This window comes from Saccopteryx leptura, chromosome 3, assembly GCF_036850995.1.
Source record: "Saccopteryx leptura isolate mSacLep1 chromosome 3, mSacLep1_pri_phased_curated, whole genome shotgun sequence".
Taxonomy (NCBI): Eukaryota; Metazoa; Chordata; class Mammalia; order Chiroptera; family Emballonuridae; genus Saccopteryx; species Saccopteryx leptura.
In genome coordinates, this window is record NC_089505.1 from 153,179,034 (window position 1) to 153,192,510 (window position 13,477).

Sequence of the window (13,477 nt, forward strand, 5' to 3'; positions counted from 1 at the left end):
TTAACATCTACCATCAAGGAGATTACTCTGAGTTATATGGGTGAGCCTCATCCAATTATTTGAAGACTTTGAGAGCAAAAAACTGAGGTTGCTTTGGGGAAGAAGAAATTCTACTTTAAAACTTGTAATATAAAAATATGGCCTGAGTTTCCAGCTTGATGATTGGTCCTATAAATTTAAAACTCAACCTTGCCTCATCAATTCTTGCCTGATAGTCCATTGTACTGGTCTGGCCTGTGGATTTTAGATTTGCTGGCACTACAATTACTTGATCCAATTTCTTAAAATAAATCCAACTGATCGTGTTTCTCTGGAGAACTTGAACTGATACACTGCGTAACCTTGGGAAAGATACCAAATTTTCCTGTTTCTTATTTTTCTTGTCTGTAAAATTGGAATAATAATAGTAATTACTCACTAAGGTTATATACATTGAATTTATATAAATTTAAAAAATAAAAATATATGTACATACACATATTGCTTGTTACAGTGTCTAGCACCTAGTATTATAGTATATAATTGTTACTAATTTTATTTTATTTCATTCATTTTTTTTTTTGAGAGAGAGGCAGGGAGAGAGAAAGAGACAGTAACATGGAGCTGCTCCTATATGTGCCCTGACCAGGGAATCCCCCTGGCACGCTGTGGCTCGGTGAGGACGCTCTGACTGACAGCAATTTAATTATCTAAGAAGCCCATTGATAACCCTAACCATTATAGGAACATCATTTGTAATCATGTGTATTATTTTTGAGCAGACTATAATGAGAGTTTAGTATTTTCTCAACACAAGAATATGAGCCTCTTTTCTATATTGTATCTGTTTTAAGCAGTGTGACCTAAATGCTTTTAGTCACATCAAAATATACATTGACATCACAAATAGCTAATCACCACATGGGTTTTTTTTGTTTTTTTTTTGTTTTTAATTTAAAAATATGGAACGCTTCACGAATTTGCGTGTCATTCTTGCACAGGGCCATGCTAATCTTCTCTGTATGGTTCCAATTTTAGTATATGTGCTGCCGAAGTGAGCACACCATGTGTTTTGATATATAATTGAATATTCATTAATTATAATAAAAGACACAAGGATTTAGTATTTTTAAAGATGAAATATTTTTGGTGATTTATTCATCATTCCTTCAATAATCAGATATGCAGTGTTTTTAGTAGGACTAAATTTGTGAATGCTTGTTTTTGCTCAGGACACACAATTTTTGCTGCACCTCATGATTACTCTTTTATAAACAATATGCTGCTTATAAAAAAGGTACATCTAAAATAGTGACATAGGTGTTTAATAAATGAAAAATAGTGAAATATTATAGGGTGAATAGAAATGAAAAGTAAAGAAAGCAATATTGAATTCTGAAAAAGGGAAAATTCAAGACAAATCATAGAATAGGGTAATTTTATATCAATAAGTATGGTTCACAATGACAACATACTCAAGTAATTTTAGCAGGATATATAAACTTGATTAATTTCATGTGAAAAGCTGTTAAAAGTATATAAATAACTTGATAGAAACTCTTGTAAAATATTATAAAACACAACTAATGAAACAAATTAGACTTAAAGGCCAGATATTTCACTAACAAAGTCTACCACTTTAAAAATTGTATACATTTAAAAAATAAATTATTAAATACAATCAACCAAAATTAATATTGGACAGGAAATAAAATATAAAAGTAACTTTTTATTATTTACAGACTATAAAAATAAAACTATTTCATATCAAAATATGAAATGAATTCCAAGAGCTAATTCAAAACCTTAAATATTTAATTGTTCAAACATATGACATTTAAAAATGATTGAATTATACATTTAATCAATGAAATTTGAAAATGAACAACAAAGAAAAATTATTAAAAGCACTATGAACCAAAGGAAATATTCTGTAGGAAAGGTATAATCTCATTCCAAAAGTTCAGAAAAAGAGCACAATACCAAAAATAAGTATAGCGCAAATAAGAAATTGATAACTCAAAAAAAAGATAAAATAAGAAAACTGATAATTTGCAAAACTAATTACTAGTATGAGGGAAATTAAACCATCCAGTGTTTCTGAAAAGTCTAACAAACATAACTGAAGTAAAAAGCAGAAAATAATAAAACTGAGGTAAAAAGCAAAAAATAAAAAAATATTGAGAAACTGGATATAATAGCACATTTATATTATTATTATTATTATTATTATTATTATTATTTTTGCATTTTTCTGAAGTTGGAAACAGGGAGGCAGTCAGACAGACTCCCGCATGCGCCCGACCGGGATCCACCCGGCATGCCCACCAGGGGGCGATGCTCTACCCATCTGGGGTGTCGCTCTGCCTCAATCAGAGCCATTCTAGCGCCTGAGGCAGAAGCCACAGAGCCATCCTCAGCTCCCCGGCAAACTTTGCTCCAATGGAGCCTTGGCTGTGGGAGGGGAAGAGAGAGACAGAGAGGAAGGAGAGGGGAAGGGGTGGAGAAGCAGATGGGTGCTTCTCCTGTGTGCCCTGGCCAGGAATCGAACCCAGGACTCCTGCACGCCAGGCCGACGTTCTACCACTGAACCAACTGGCCAGGGCTCTAAATTTTTTTTAAAATTAAAAAAACACTACACATAATTTTATATCAACAATATTTAAAAGCTGGGTGAAGCTGATTACTTCTGTCCATCTGTTTCTCCTACCACAACAGATATTGTAAAAAAAATAAACAGTATTTTACAGGACACAATACCATAATGTTAACTATGGGTTAACTATGTTGTATAGCAGTTCTCTAGAACTTATTCATTTATTATAACAGAAACTTTGCTTATGTCAAAATCATCAAAAGCTTGCATATATTAAATGTGTGCAATATTTTTCTATTAAATTATATTTTAATAAAACTAAAAAAGTAAACAACATTTAACTAGTTTTTTATAAGGACCCAGGCTAAATTAGACTTCAACATCTAGAAGTTATTACTGTTTTTTATTTTGACTTTTCTTTCTTTTTTTTTTTTAAATTAATTTTAATGGGGTGACATATTACTGTTTTAAGTTTGTGAAAAATTTGTTTGATCTGTCATTTAATTGTTTTGTCTTTAACTTCTTTCTCTAATAATGATTTTATATACAATATCTCTATTTTTCTACCTAGCTAATAATTTATTATCATCTATCTTTAATCTCTTCTTTTATAGAATGTTATTCATATAAACCTTCAGATATTTGCAAAATTCTGTTAAGGTTGCCAGAACCAGTTTGTCAGCTCCTAAGGTGAAGATAAATTGGACTCTCTTAAACATTAAAATATGCACTTATCCTGATAAGAGGCCAAAGTATCAGCATAAATTTATTTGGTCTTACAGCTTACTCAAAATGCATTATTACTCTGTGGTCTCAGCTGGATATTTGGGTTAAGTAAAGGACCTCTGATAGAAGTCTATGCTTCATTTGATCTCAGATTTCCTAAGCCATAAATAGTGAAAGGTTAATTGAAACTTCTAGTATTTTCAATGAAGTCATTAGGAATAAAGTCATGACATTGGAACAGAGCATTAGGAAATGAGCAGGCTCTTTGTACATTAATAGAAACATCTGTTGGATCCTGGTCTCTGCACTCTGTGTTCTTCAGAATAGGTGCTTAATTTTCCTGTGCTAATAGTTGTGTGTAAATTGTAACATAATATCATCTTCATGAGAAATACTGATTGTTCCTTCCCTTTTAACAAATATTTGTTAAACTCCTTTCAATATCTTCTAATTTTAAAAGCCATATATTAAAACTACATATTAATCATTAAGCTCGTGGCAACTGAGTGGTCAATGTTACTTGCGTTAAGAATAAAAACCACATTGAGAACTAGAAGCCTATAATGGGTATTATTAATTTGCTACCACCTGGAAGTTTTCAGCATAAATAAATTTGTCCTTGGTTTCTTATAAAACCTGAAGCTCATTGATTAATACAAGATGAACAAATCTTTTTTTATTTACCCAGGCTCAGACACATCATTTAACTCATTGGAACCATTTTTTCCTCTCACAAATAAAGTGGGAATAACATTATCTCTTTGGATTGCTTAATATTTTAATAAATAATACTGATATGCAATATATTAATAAAAATATATTCATGACATCTAAGTAGGCTTTTGCAGTTATTTGGTAATTAGTCTAAGAGAAGATCAGAATGAGTAATAGAAAAAACTTTGTTCAGGCTTAGGGAAGGCTACATTCAAAGATATACAAATATGTAAAAGCAGAAGCATACTAGGAATCATTAGAACTTAGGGTGAGATGTAGTAAAAAACGAGATTGGAGAGTTTGGTAGAGCCTGGGCCTCAATGAATTTTGCATCATCCTGAAAGCCATGAACAGTCAGTCACCAAACTATTTTACAAGGAAGATCACATAAGATTTGCAATTTCAGAAAGGTCCCTCTCATAGCAGTAAGCAGAATGTATTGGAGGGACTGTCACCCTCAAATCATGAGCAGTGAAGCACCCATGGGCAGTGAAGCACCCTTGACTAATGAGCCCTCGGTGACCCCATTGGTGATTCCAGTAAGGACAGTGGCAGTGAAGATAGAATGTATATGACAGAATAGAGAGCTAATATTTAGGAGGCATACTACCAGGACTCAGTCAAAATGGTATTTAGAAGGCAAGGAAGGGGGATGAATAAAGTTAGATAAACTGGATGAAAGCCTAGGTTATTCTCCAAAGTACAGAACAGAAGAAGAACATATTTAGAAAGAAAATGATGAGTTTTTAATGCCTTCTATTACCATAGATAAAGTTCACCTTTCTAGTTGTCATCTAAATTTATGTCTGGAGTTTAATTGGGAGATCTATGCTAATATAATTTGACAGCCTTCAATATATGTGTCTAGTTGAAGCCATGGGAATGGATGGTTGTTTTTTTTTTTTTTTTTAATGAGAGAGAGAAAGAGAGAGAGAGAGAGAGAGACAGGAAGGGAGAGAGATGAGAAGCATCAGCTCATAGTTATTAACTGATTGCTTTCTTAGATGTGCCTTGACTTGCGAGCTCCAGCTAAGCCAAGAACCCTTTGCTCAAGCCAGTGATCTTGGGCTCACGCCAGTGACCATGGCATCATGTCTATGATCCCATGCTCAAGCCAGTTACTTCACGCTCAAGCTGGTGAACCTGAGCTTAAGCCGGTGACCTTGAGATTTCAAACCTGCGTCCTCAATATCCCAGGCAAATGCTCTATCCACTATGCCACTGTCTGATCAGGCTAGATGATATTTCTTTTCTTTTTTAAAAAAAAATTTATCTAGATAATTAATTTTAACAGGGTGACATAGATTTAGAGAAAACATCTCCAGATCATTTTGACATTTGATTATGTTGTCTACCCATCACCAAAAGTCAAATTGTCCTCTGTCACCTCTTATTTGGTTTTCTTTGTGCCTCTCTACTCTGCTACCCCTCCCTCTTCCCCCCTCCTCCCCCATAACCATCACACTCTTGTCCATGTCCATGAGACTCACTTTTGTGTCCCACCTATGTATGAAATCATACAGTTCTTAGTTTTTTCTGATTTACTTATTTCACTCAGGATTATGTCATCAAGGTCCATCTATGTTGTAGTAAATAATCCCATGTCATCATTTTTTATGGCTGAGTAGTATTCCATAGTATATATGTACCACATCTTCTTTATCCAGTCATCTATTGAAGGGCTTTTTGGTTCTTTCCATGTCTTGGCCACTGTGAACAATGCTGCAATGAACATGGGGCTGCATGTGTCCTTACATACCAGTGTTTTTGAGTTTGGGGGTATATACCCAGTAGAGGAAATGCTGGGTCATATGGTAGTTCTGTTCTTAATTTCTTTTTTTTTTTTAATTTTATTTTATTTATTCATTTTTTAGAGAGGAGAGAGAGGAGAGAGAAAGAAGGGGGCAGGAGCTGGAAGCATCAACTCCCATATGTGCCTTGACCAGGCAAGCCCAGGGTTTCGAACCAGCGACCTCAGCATTTCCAGGTCGACGCTTTATCCACTGTGCTACCACAGGTCAGGCATGTTCTTAATTTCTTGAGGAACCACCATACTTTCTTCCATAATGGTTGTACTACTTTACATTCCCACCAACAGTGAATGAGAGTTCCTTTTTCTCCACAGCCTCTCCAACACTTGTTATTATTACCTGTCTTGTTGATAATAGCTAATCTAACAGGTGTGAGGTGATATCTCATTGTAGTTTTGATTTGCATTTTTCTAATAGCTAGTGAAGATGAGCATCTTTTCATATATCTGTTGGCCATTTGTATTTTTTCCTGAGAGAAGTGTCTGTTCATGTCCTTTCCCCATTTTTTTTATTGGATTGTTTGCTTGTTTGTTGTTGAGTTTTGTGAGTTCTTTATATATTTTATATATTAGGCCCTTTGCGCTATTGTTTGAAAATATCATCTTCCATTTAGTTGGCTGTCTGTTTGCTTTGTTGTCAGTTTCTTTTGCTGTGCAAAAGCTTTTTCTTTTTTTTTTTTTGTATTGTATTTTTCTGAAGTTGGAAATGGGGAGGCAGTCAGACAGACTCCCGCATGCGCCTGACTGGGATCCACCCAGCATGCCCACCAGGGGGCGATGCTCTGCCCATCTGGGGCATTGCTCTGTTGCAACCAGGGCCATTCTAGTGCCTGAGGCAGAGGCTATGGAGCCATCCTCAGCGCCCTCGGGCCAACCCTGCTCCAATGGAACTTTGGCTGCAGGAGGAGAAGAGAGAGACAGATAGGAAGGAGAGGGGGAGGGGTGGAGAAGCAGATAGGCGCTTCTCCTGTGTGCCCTGGCCGGGAATTGAACCCAGGACTCCTGCACACCAGGTTGACGCTCTTCCACTGAGCCAACAGGCCCGGGCAAAAGCTTCTTAGTCTGATGTAGTCCCATTCATTTATCTTTGCCTTCACTTCCCTTGCCTTTGGAGTCAAATTCATAAAATGTTCTTTATGGCCAAGGTCCATAAGTTTAGTACCTATGTTTTCTTCTATGTAATTTATTATTTCAGGTTTTATACTTAGGTCTTTGATCCATTTTCAATTAATTTTAGTACAAGGGGACAAACTGTAGTCAAGTTTCATTCTTTTGCACGTGGCTCTCCAGTTTTCCCAACACCATTTATTGAAGAGACTTTCTTTTCTCTATTGTGTGTTTTTGCCTCCTTTATCAAAGATGATTTGTCCATAGATATGTGGTTTTATTTCTGGGCTCTCTATTCTGTTCCATTGGTTTGAGTGTCTATTTTTCTGCCAATGCCATGCTGTTTTGATTATCATGGCTCTATAATATAATTTGAACTCAGGTATTGTAATGCCCCCAGCTTCATTCTTTTTCCTTAGGATTACTTTGACTATTCAGGGTTTTATACAGTTTCATATAAACCTCATGATTTTTTGTTTCATTTCTTTAAAAAATGTCATTGGAATTTTGATAGGAATTGCATTAAATTTGTATCTTATTTTGGGTAATATGGTAATTTTGACTATATTTATTCTTCCTATTCTAGAGCAAAGAATATTTTTCTATTTCATTGTATCTTTTTGATTTCCCTTAACAATGGTTCATAGTTTTCATTATATAGGTCCTTCATATTCTTTGTTATGTTTATTACTAGGTATTTTTTTGTTGTTGTTGCAACCATAAAAGGGGTTATTTTCTTGAGTTCATTTTCTTATATTTTATTGTTGGCATATAGGAAGGCAGTAGACTTCTGTATATTAATTTTCTATCCTGTGACAATACTGTATCAGTTTATTGTTTCTAATAGTCTTTTTGTTGAGTCTTTGGGGTTTTTGATGTACAGGATCATAACATCTGCAAAAAGTGAAACCTTGACTTCTTCTTTCCCAATATAAATGCCTTTTATTTCTTTCTCTTGTCTGATTGCTCTGGCTAGAACTTCTAACACTACATTGAATAAGAGTGGAGAGAGTGGGCAACCTTGTCTTGTTCCTGATTTTAGAGAAAAACTCTTCAGTTTTTTGCCATTTAATATGATATTAGCTGATGGTTTATCATAAATAGCCTTTATCATGTTGAGATATTTTCTTTCTATACCCATTTTGTTAAGTGTTTTAAACATAAAAAGATGTTGTATTTTATGGAATGCTTTTTCTGCATCCATTGATAGGATCATATGGTTTTTGTTCTTTGTTTTGTTGATATGGTGTATTACGTTAACTGTTTTACGTATGATGAACCATCCTTATGATTCTGGGATCAGTCTCACTTGGTCATGATGAGTTATTTATTTAATATGTTGTATTTGATTTGCTAGTATTTTGTTTAGAATTTTAGCATCTGTATTCATTATAGATATTGGTCTGTAGTTTTCTTTTTTTGTGTTGTCCTTGCCAGGTTTTGGTATGAGGGTTATGTTGGCCTCATAAAATGTGTTTGGAAGTGTTGATTCTTCTTCAATTTTTTGGAAGACTTTGAGTAGAATAGAAACCAAGTCTTTTTTGAATGTTTGATAGAATTCACTAGTATAGCCGTCTGGCCCTGGACTTTTATTTTTTGGGAGGTTTTTGATAGTTGTTTTTATTTCTTTTCTGTTTATGGGTCTGTTTAGGCTATCTACTTTTTCATGACTCAGTCTAGGAAAATTGTATTCTAGGAATTTATCCATTTCTTCTAGATTGTTAAATTTGGTGGCATATAGTTTTTCATAGTATTCTACCATAATTCTTTGTATATCTATGATATCTGTGGTGATTTCTCCTCTTTCATTTTGGATTTTGTTTATATGAGTCTTTTCTCTTCATTCCGTAGTGAGTCTTGCCAAGGGTTTGTCATTTTTGTTGATCTTTTCAAAGAGACAGCTCTTTGTTTTATTGATTTTTTCTATATTTTTTTTTGTTCTCCATTTCATTTATTTCTGCTCTGATTTTCATTATTTTCTTTCTTCTGCTGGTTTTGCGTTGCCTTTGTTTTTCTTTTTCTAGTTCCTTAACATGAGATGGTAAGTTGTTTACTTGGGCTCTCTCTTGTTTGTTCGTATACACCTGTAGTTATATGACTTTCCCTCTTATTGCTACTTTTGCTCCATCCCAGAGATTCCAATATGTCAAAGCACTGTTCTGGGTAAGGCTGTGCCAACCATAGCCACCAGCAAAAGCTGGCAGGGCTGGGAGCCAATTGCAGGTCTGGCACCTTTCTAAGGGCCGGCAGACAGGTCTAGCATGTCTCAGCAAGTTTCAGGCTGGGAGCTGATTGCAGATCAGGCACCTTTCTTATGGCCCCCAGGTATGTCTAGTATGGGTCAGCTCTATGTACATATAATCTCCACAGGCTTTTCTCCCCTGTTCCCTGTTTGGTAGCCCACAGCAAGCTGCATGCACACCCAGTCCCCATGACTTCCGCAGTGCACACGGAGGTCTGCTCCCGCCCACTTAGGCACACAATGCCTGTGATCTCAGTTAGTGCTGGGAATGCAGGAAAGCTCTTTGAGACTCTGCCCGGACAGGTCCAGGCCTAGGGATCCCGGCCCTTGTGCACCCCGTGCTGTTGGTTGGGGAGTTGGGACCATACAGAAACACTGACTATAGCCCACATAGAAATTCACCACTGACAATCTCGGGTCTATCCCTTATGCCCATGATCATGCGCAACCTCGCCAGAGGCACCAGGTGAAGCCACTCGCACACTGCCCGTAGTCACCTCAGAGTGCACATGGCCCAAAGCCGCTCCCACGCCGGCCTCTGTGGGCAACCCACTCTGGCCATCTCCACCAGAGCCTGCTGCCTGTGCTGGCCCTACATCAGAGATCTCAGGCCAAGCCTGTGCAATCTCTCCTCTGCTTGATCATCCATCCTATACCAGCTTCTTCCCTCTGCCTCAAATCCTCTGTTTCTCTCAGTTCCAGATGAAAGTGGCCTTCCTCAGATCAGTGAGGAAAGTGTGATACCCCGTTCTCCATCTTATTTCTTTCAGAGTGGATTATATATTCAGCCACCTTTTTGCCCAATCATACCTTTGTTTGCTGTATGTGTATTTCAGATGTACCTGGGATTGTTTTTCTGTCTCTAGTTGTTAAATTTGTTGAAATTTCAGGGGCAGGTATTGGGAGCATCCCTCATGGCACCATTTCTCTGATAACACTCTGGATGATATTTCTTAGAGTGAGAGGCTGGTAGATGTGTTCTGGGGTGGGCATTGTTATTAAAGTTAGGAAGAAGATAAAATAGAAACCAATGTGATTCATTTTAGATGAAATAAGAGAGAAACATAATTTATCAGAGATAATACACTGATATTAGGTGCCAGATGAAATGTTGAACCTTATTACTTCACAAGAATGTTTTATTCTAGCAGTATCAGAGATTGTATTCTATTTTATAGAAAAGCCAATTAGCCCTGTCCAGTTGACTCAGTGGTAGAGCATCAACCTGGCATGTGGATGTCCTGGGTTCAATTCCTGGTCAGAGCACACAGAAGAGGAGGCCATATATATGCTTCTTTTACTCTGTCCCTCTTCCATTCTCTCTCTCTTTTCCTCTCCCACAGCCATGGCTTGATTGATTGGAGCATATCGGCCCTGGATATTGATGATGGCCATGGAGCCTCCAGCTCAGGTGCTAAAAATCACTTGATTGTGAGCATGGCCCTAGATGGGTGAAGGATTGGCCCCAGACAGAGGTTTCTGGGTAGATCCTGGTTGGGGCACATGTGGAAGTCTGTCTCTCTATCTCCCCTCTTCTCACTTAAAAATATAAAAGTCAATTAATGATGGTTTAAAGAGGTAAATTTTTTCTCCTCAGGAAATGAGATGGTGGGAGGAAGATATTCTAGGTTGATATAGCAGTTCTACTATGCTATTAAGATTCTAGCTTTTTGCTCTGCTGTTATTGGAATGTGTCTTTTCTTCTTGGTTTTGCTTCATGACTGTAAGATGATTGTCCTGCTACAGGCTATTTACTGTTTTTTAAGGGAAACACTCTCCCCAGGCTTGGCCAATGAAGACAGAATGCCCATGTGTCATGCCACGTAATACTATCAACCATGTGTAACTATATTGGGATGAATACCTATAAGATGACCTGGTAAGGGACTGTAGTTCTATGGAAATTAGCAGGCCCAACTACATTCACTTGTTGTCAGGAATTTGAATAAAAAATATGGTGAAAATTAATTAATTGGTAGCAAGAGGTGAAATGGACAAAGTAACTGAGCCATGTTTGTGGCAGAGGACCAGAATGGGATTCAGGGACTTCTACTGTAAACAGGGTGGAAAAGTTGACCAGAATTTTAGAGCTGGATGGCATCTGAGAGACTTTCTGGTTTTTCAAGGGCTTCCTGTAGTGTCTGAGTGCTTGGCTTTTCTTCCCTTGACAACTTACCATGTGCCTAGGATACCTACTTTCCTCATTTTCCTGTGTATCCTACCACTCAGGTCCTCATTATTTAAAATAACTTGAGTAAGACTCTAAATTTTGCAAAAAGAGCTTAACACACACACACACACACACACACACAGAGTTTTCACTGGTTGAACATTCTTTCTAGATTCTAACCAGTCACTTTAAAGAAATAGCCAATAAATGTAAATAAAATATTCATGGAATCATGAGAGCAATACCTCCAGATTTAAGACAAATAGTAAAATCCAATCTGAAAGTTAGTGAATAGAGTGCTTCTCACCAAGATAATGTTTATAAAGAAGTACAAAAAAGACAATGTTTATATTTCAAAATATAATAGTTAAAACTTTAGAATATACAAATTAACTTCTAGATATTTTAAAATTTTAAATAAAGTGTGTCAAATATAATCAAACACATTTTATATTATATTAGCAAAGATATTAAGAAGCTGGAGAGTTTATATGCCTATGAAATGGAATTATAAGAGATCTTATGCTTTAATAAATTATTTTGTTGAAACAATAATAAACATAATGTTTACACATTATTGAATATAAGACCTATATACAAAACTAAGTTTTCCAAATGAGTTCTCTCAGACTTTACTTCATTGATCATAGATACAGGATTTCATGGTGAGTCAGAAATAATCTTAGTGATCAGGATTTTAGAAATTTAGAAAATAAAAACAAAAGCTACTCAGTTGCAGTATTCTCACTGCACATAGGATTAGAATGCCAAAAATCAGAGAGGACACCAGGAAACAGAATTTCAAAATCACTGTTCTAGTATGTGGTCAGAAGTCATTGAGATTCAATGATTATAACAATATTGTTCCTCCTCCTCTCTCTATTTATTGTTATTGTGGCCTGACCCCATTGTTTTCAAACTTGCAAAATTTCTATCCAACTGGATTCAACACTACACTTCTGGGACTATCTTGATGCAAACATTTTAAAAGTAGTTCTGTTGAGTGGTGAAAAGAGGTTGGAGACTTGGTTATGATTATCACCTATAATATATAAACATTTGTGTGAATATGTTTTCAAGATCTGTGTCCTGCAGTACGTGGAAAGCTCTGTGAGAACAGGACCCTTATTTATTCTGTACACCACTCTTTTCCATGCTTAGCTCAGTAGCAAGGCACATATGAGATGGTCAGTAAAGATTTGGTCTTCTAATAATAATGGAAAATCCTTCTAAAATTTATCTGTCCAATTCTCTGAACCTGCTATTCTTTACAGCTGTTAATTCTCTATTTGACTCTAATTGGTATAGTTTAGATTTACTGGAATCTAATGCAAGATAATAGGGACTATATGAATAATACAGATGGAGTGTTTTAAAATTTGGCTTTCTAGAATTGTAATATGTAAAGCATGATCAATATAATTCTCTGAATATTTTATTCAAGTTTCTTGGAAGTTTTTCAGGCATTTGATAAGCTAGAACTTTGATGCTTTGCTGAATGGGATAAGATTAATATTTGATTAATCTAAATGGAACTATATGGAACTATAGATTCCAGTGAAAGTCCTACTAACTGCAAATAATTATTTTCCATACACAGTGTTGTTTTCTACAACATACTTTTATCACTGAATTGAAAATCAAACTATAATAATAAAAAAACTATATGAATATATTTATATTTTATATTATCATTTTTATCTCAATTTTAAAAAATTTGTAAGAGCAATGGTTTGCTACCCAGGGCAATTGGAAATGTTTTTCTATAATTTCAAACACTAAATGAATTCATAACCATTTTATAGAAAGGAAAGAGAATTTTATTTCTAAGTCTTTTAAGATTTGTTATTCTGTAGATGATTTCCACGTTAAGAAAATATATTTGTTGCCTATGGTGCTGTCTTTATTAAAAATACTTTCCTTATTGAATAAATATTATTTTTATATTTTACTGAATAAAATGTAAAACCAAGGATTTTATTTACAGCTAGCTTCCCTAATATATAAAAATTCTAATTCCTAGCAAATCTAAATGCTTGTAAACAAACCAAAGTATTTCTCTGTAATCTATTTCTTTTCTCTCTTTCTATCTTCCTCTCTCTCCTTCCTTTTCTCTCCAAATTTATTATTATT

General features: G+C 35.5%; 1 non-coding gene across 1 annotated transcript; it reads right to left on the bottom strand.

The window, feature by feature from the left end:
- Positions 1-935: 935 nt before the first annotated feature.
- LOC136401916 (U6 spliceosomal RNA) lies at positions 936-1,041 on the bottom strand. Its single transcript, XR_010750839.1, has one exon. It is a non-coding gene; the product is annotated as a U6 spliceosomal RNA (small nuclear RNA).
- Between the last annotated feature and the right edge of the window lie 12,436 nt (positions 1,042-13,477).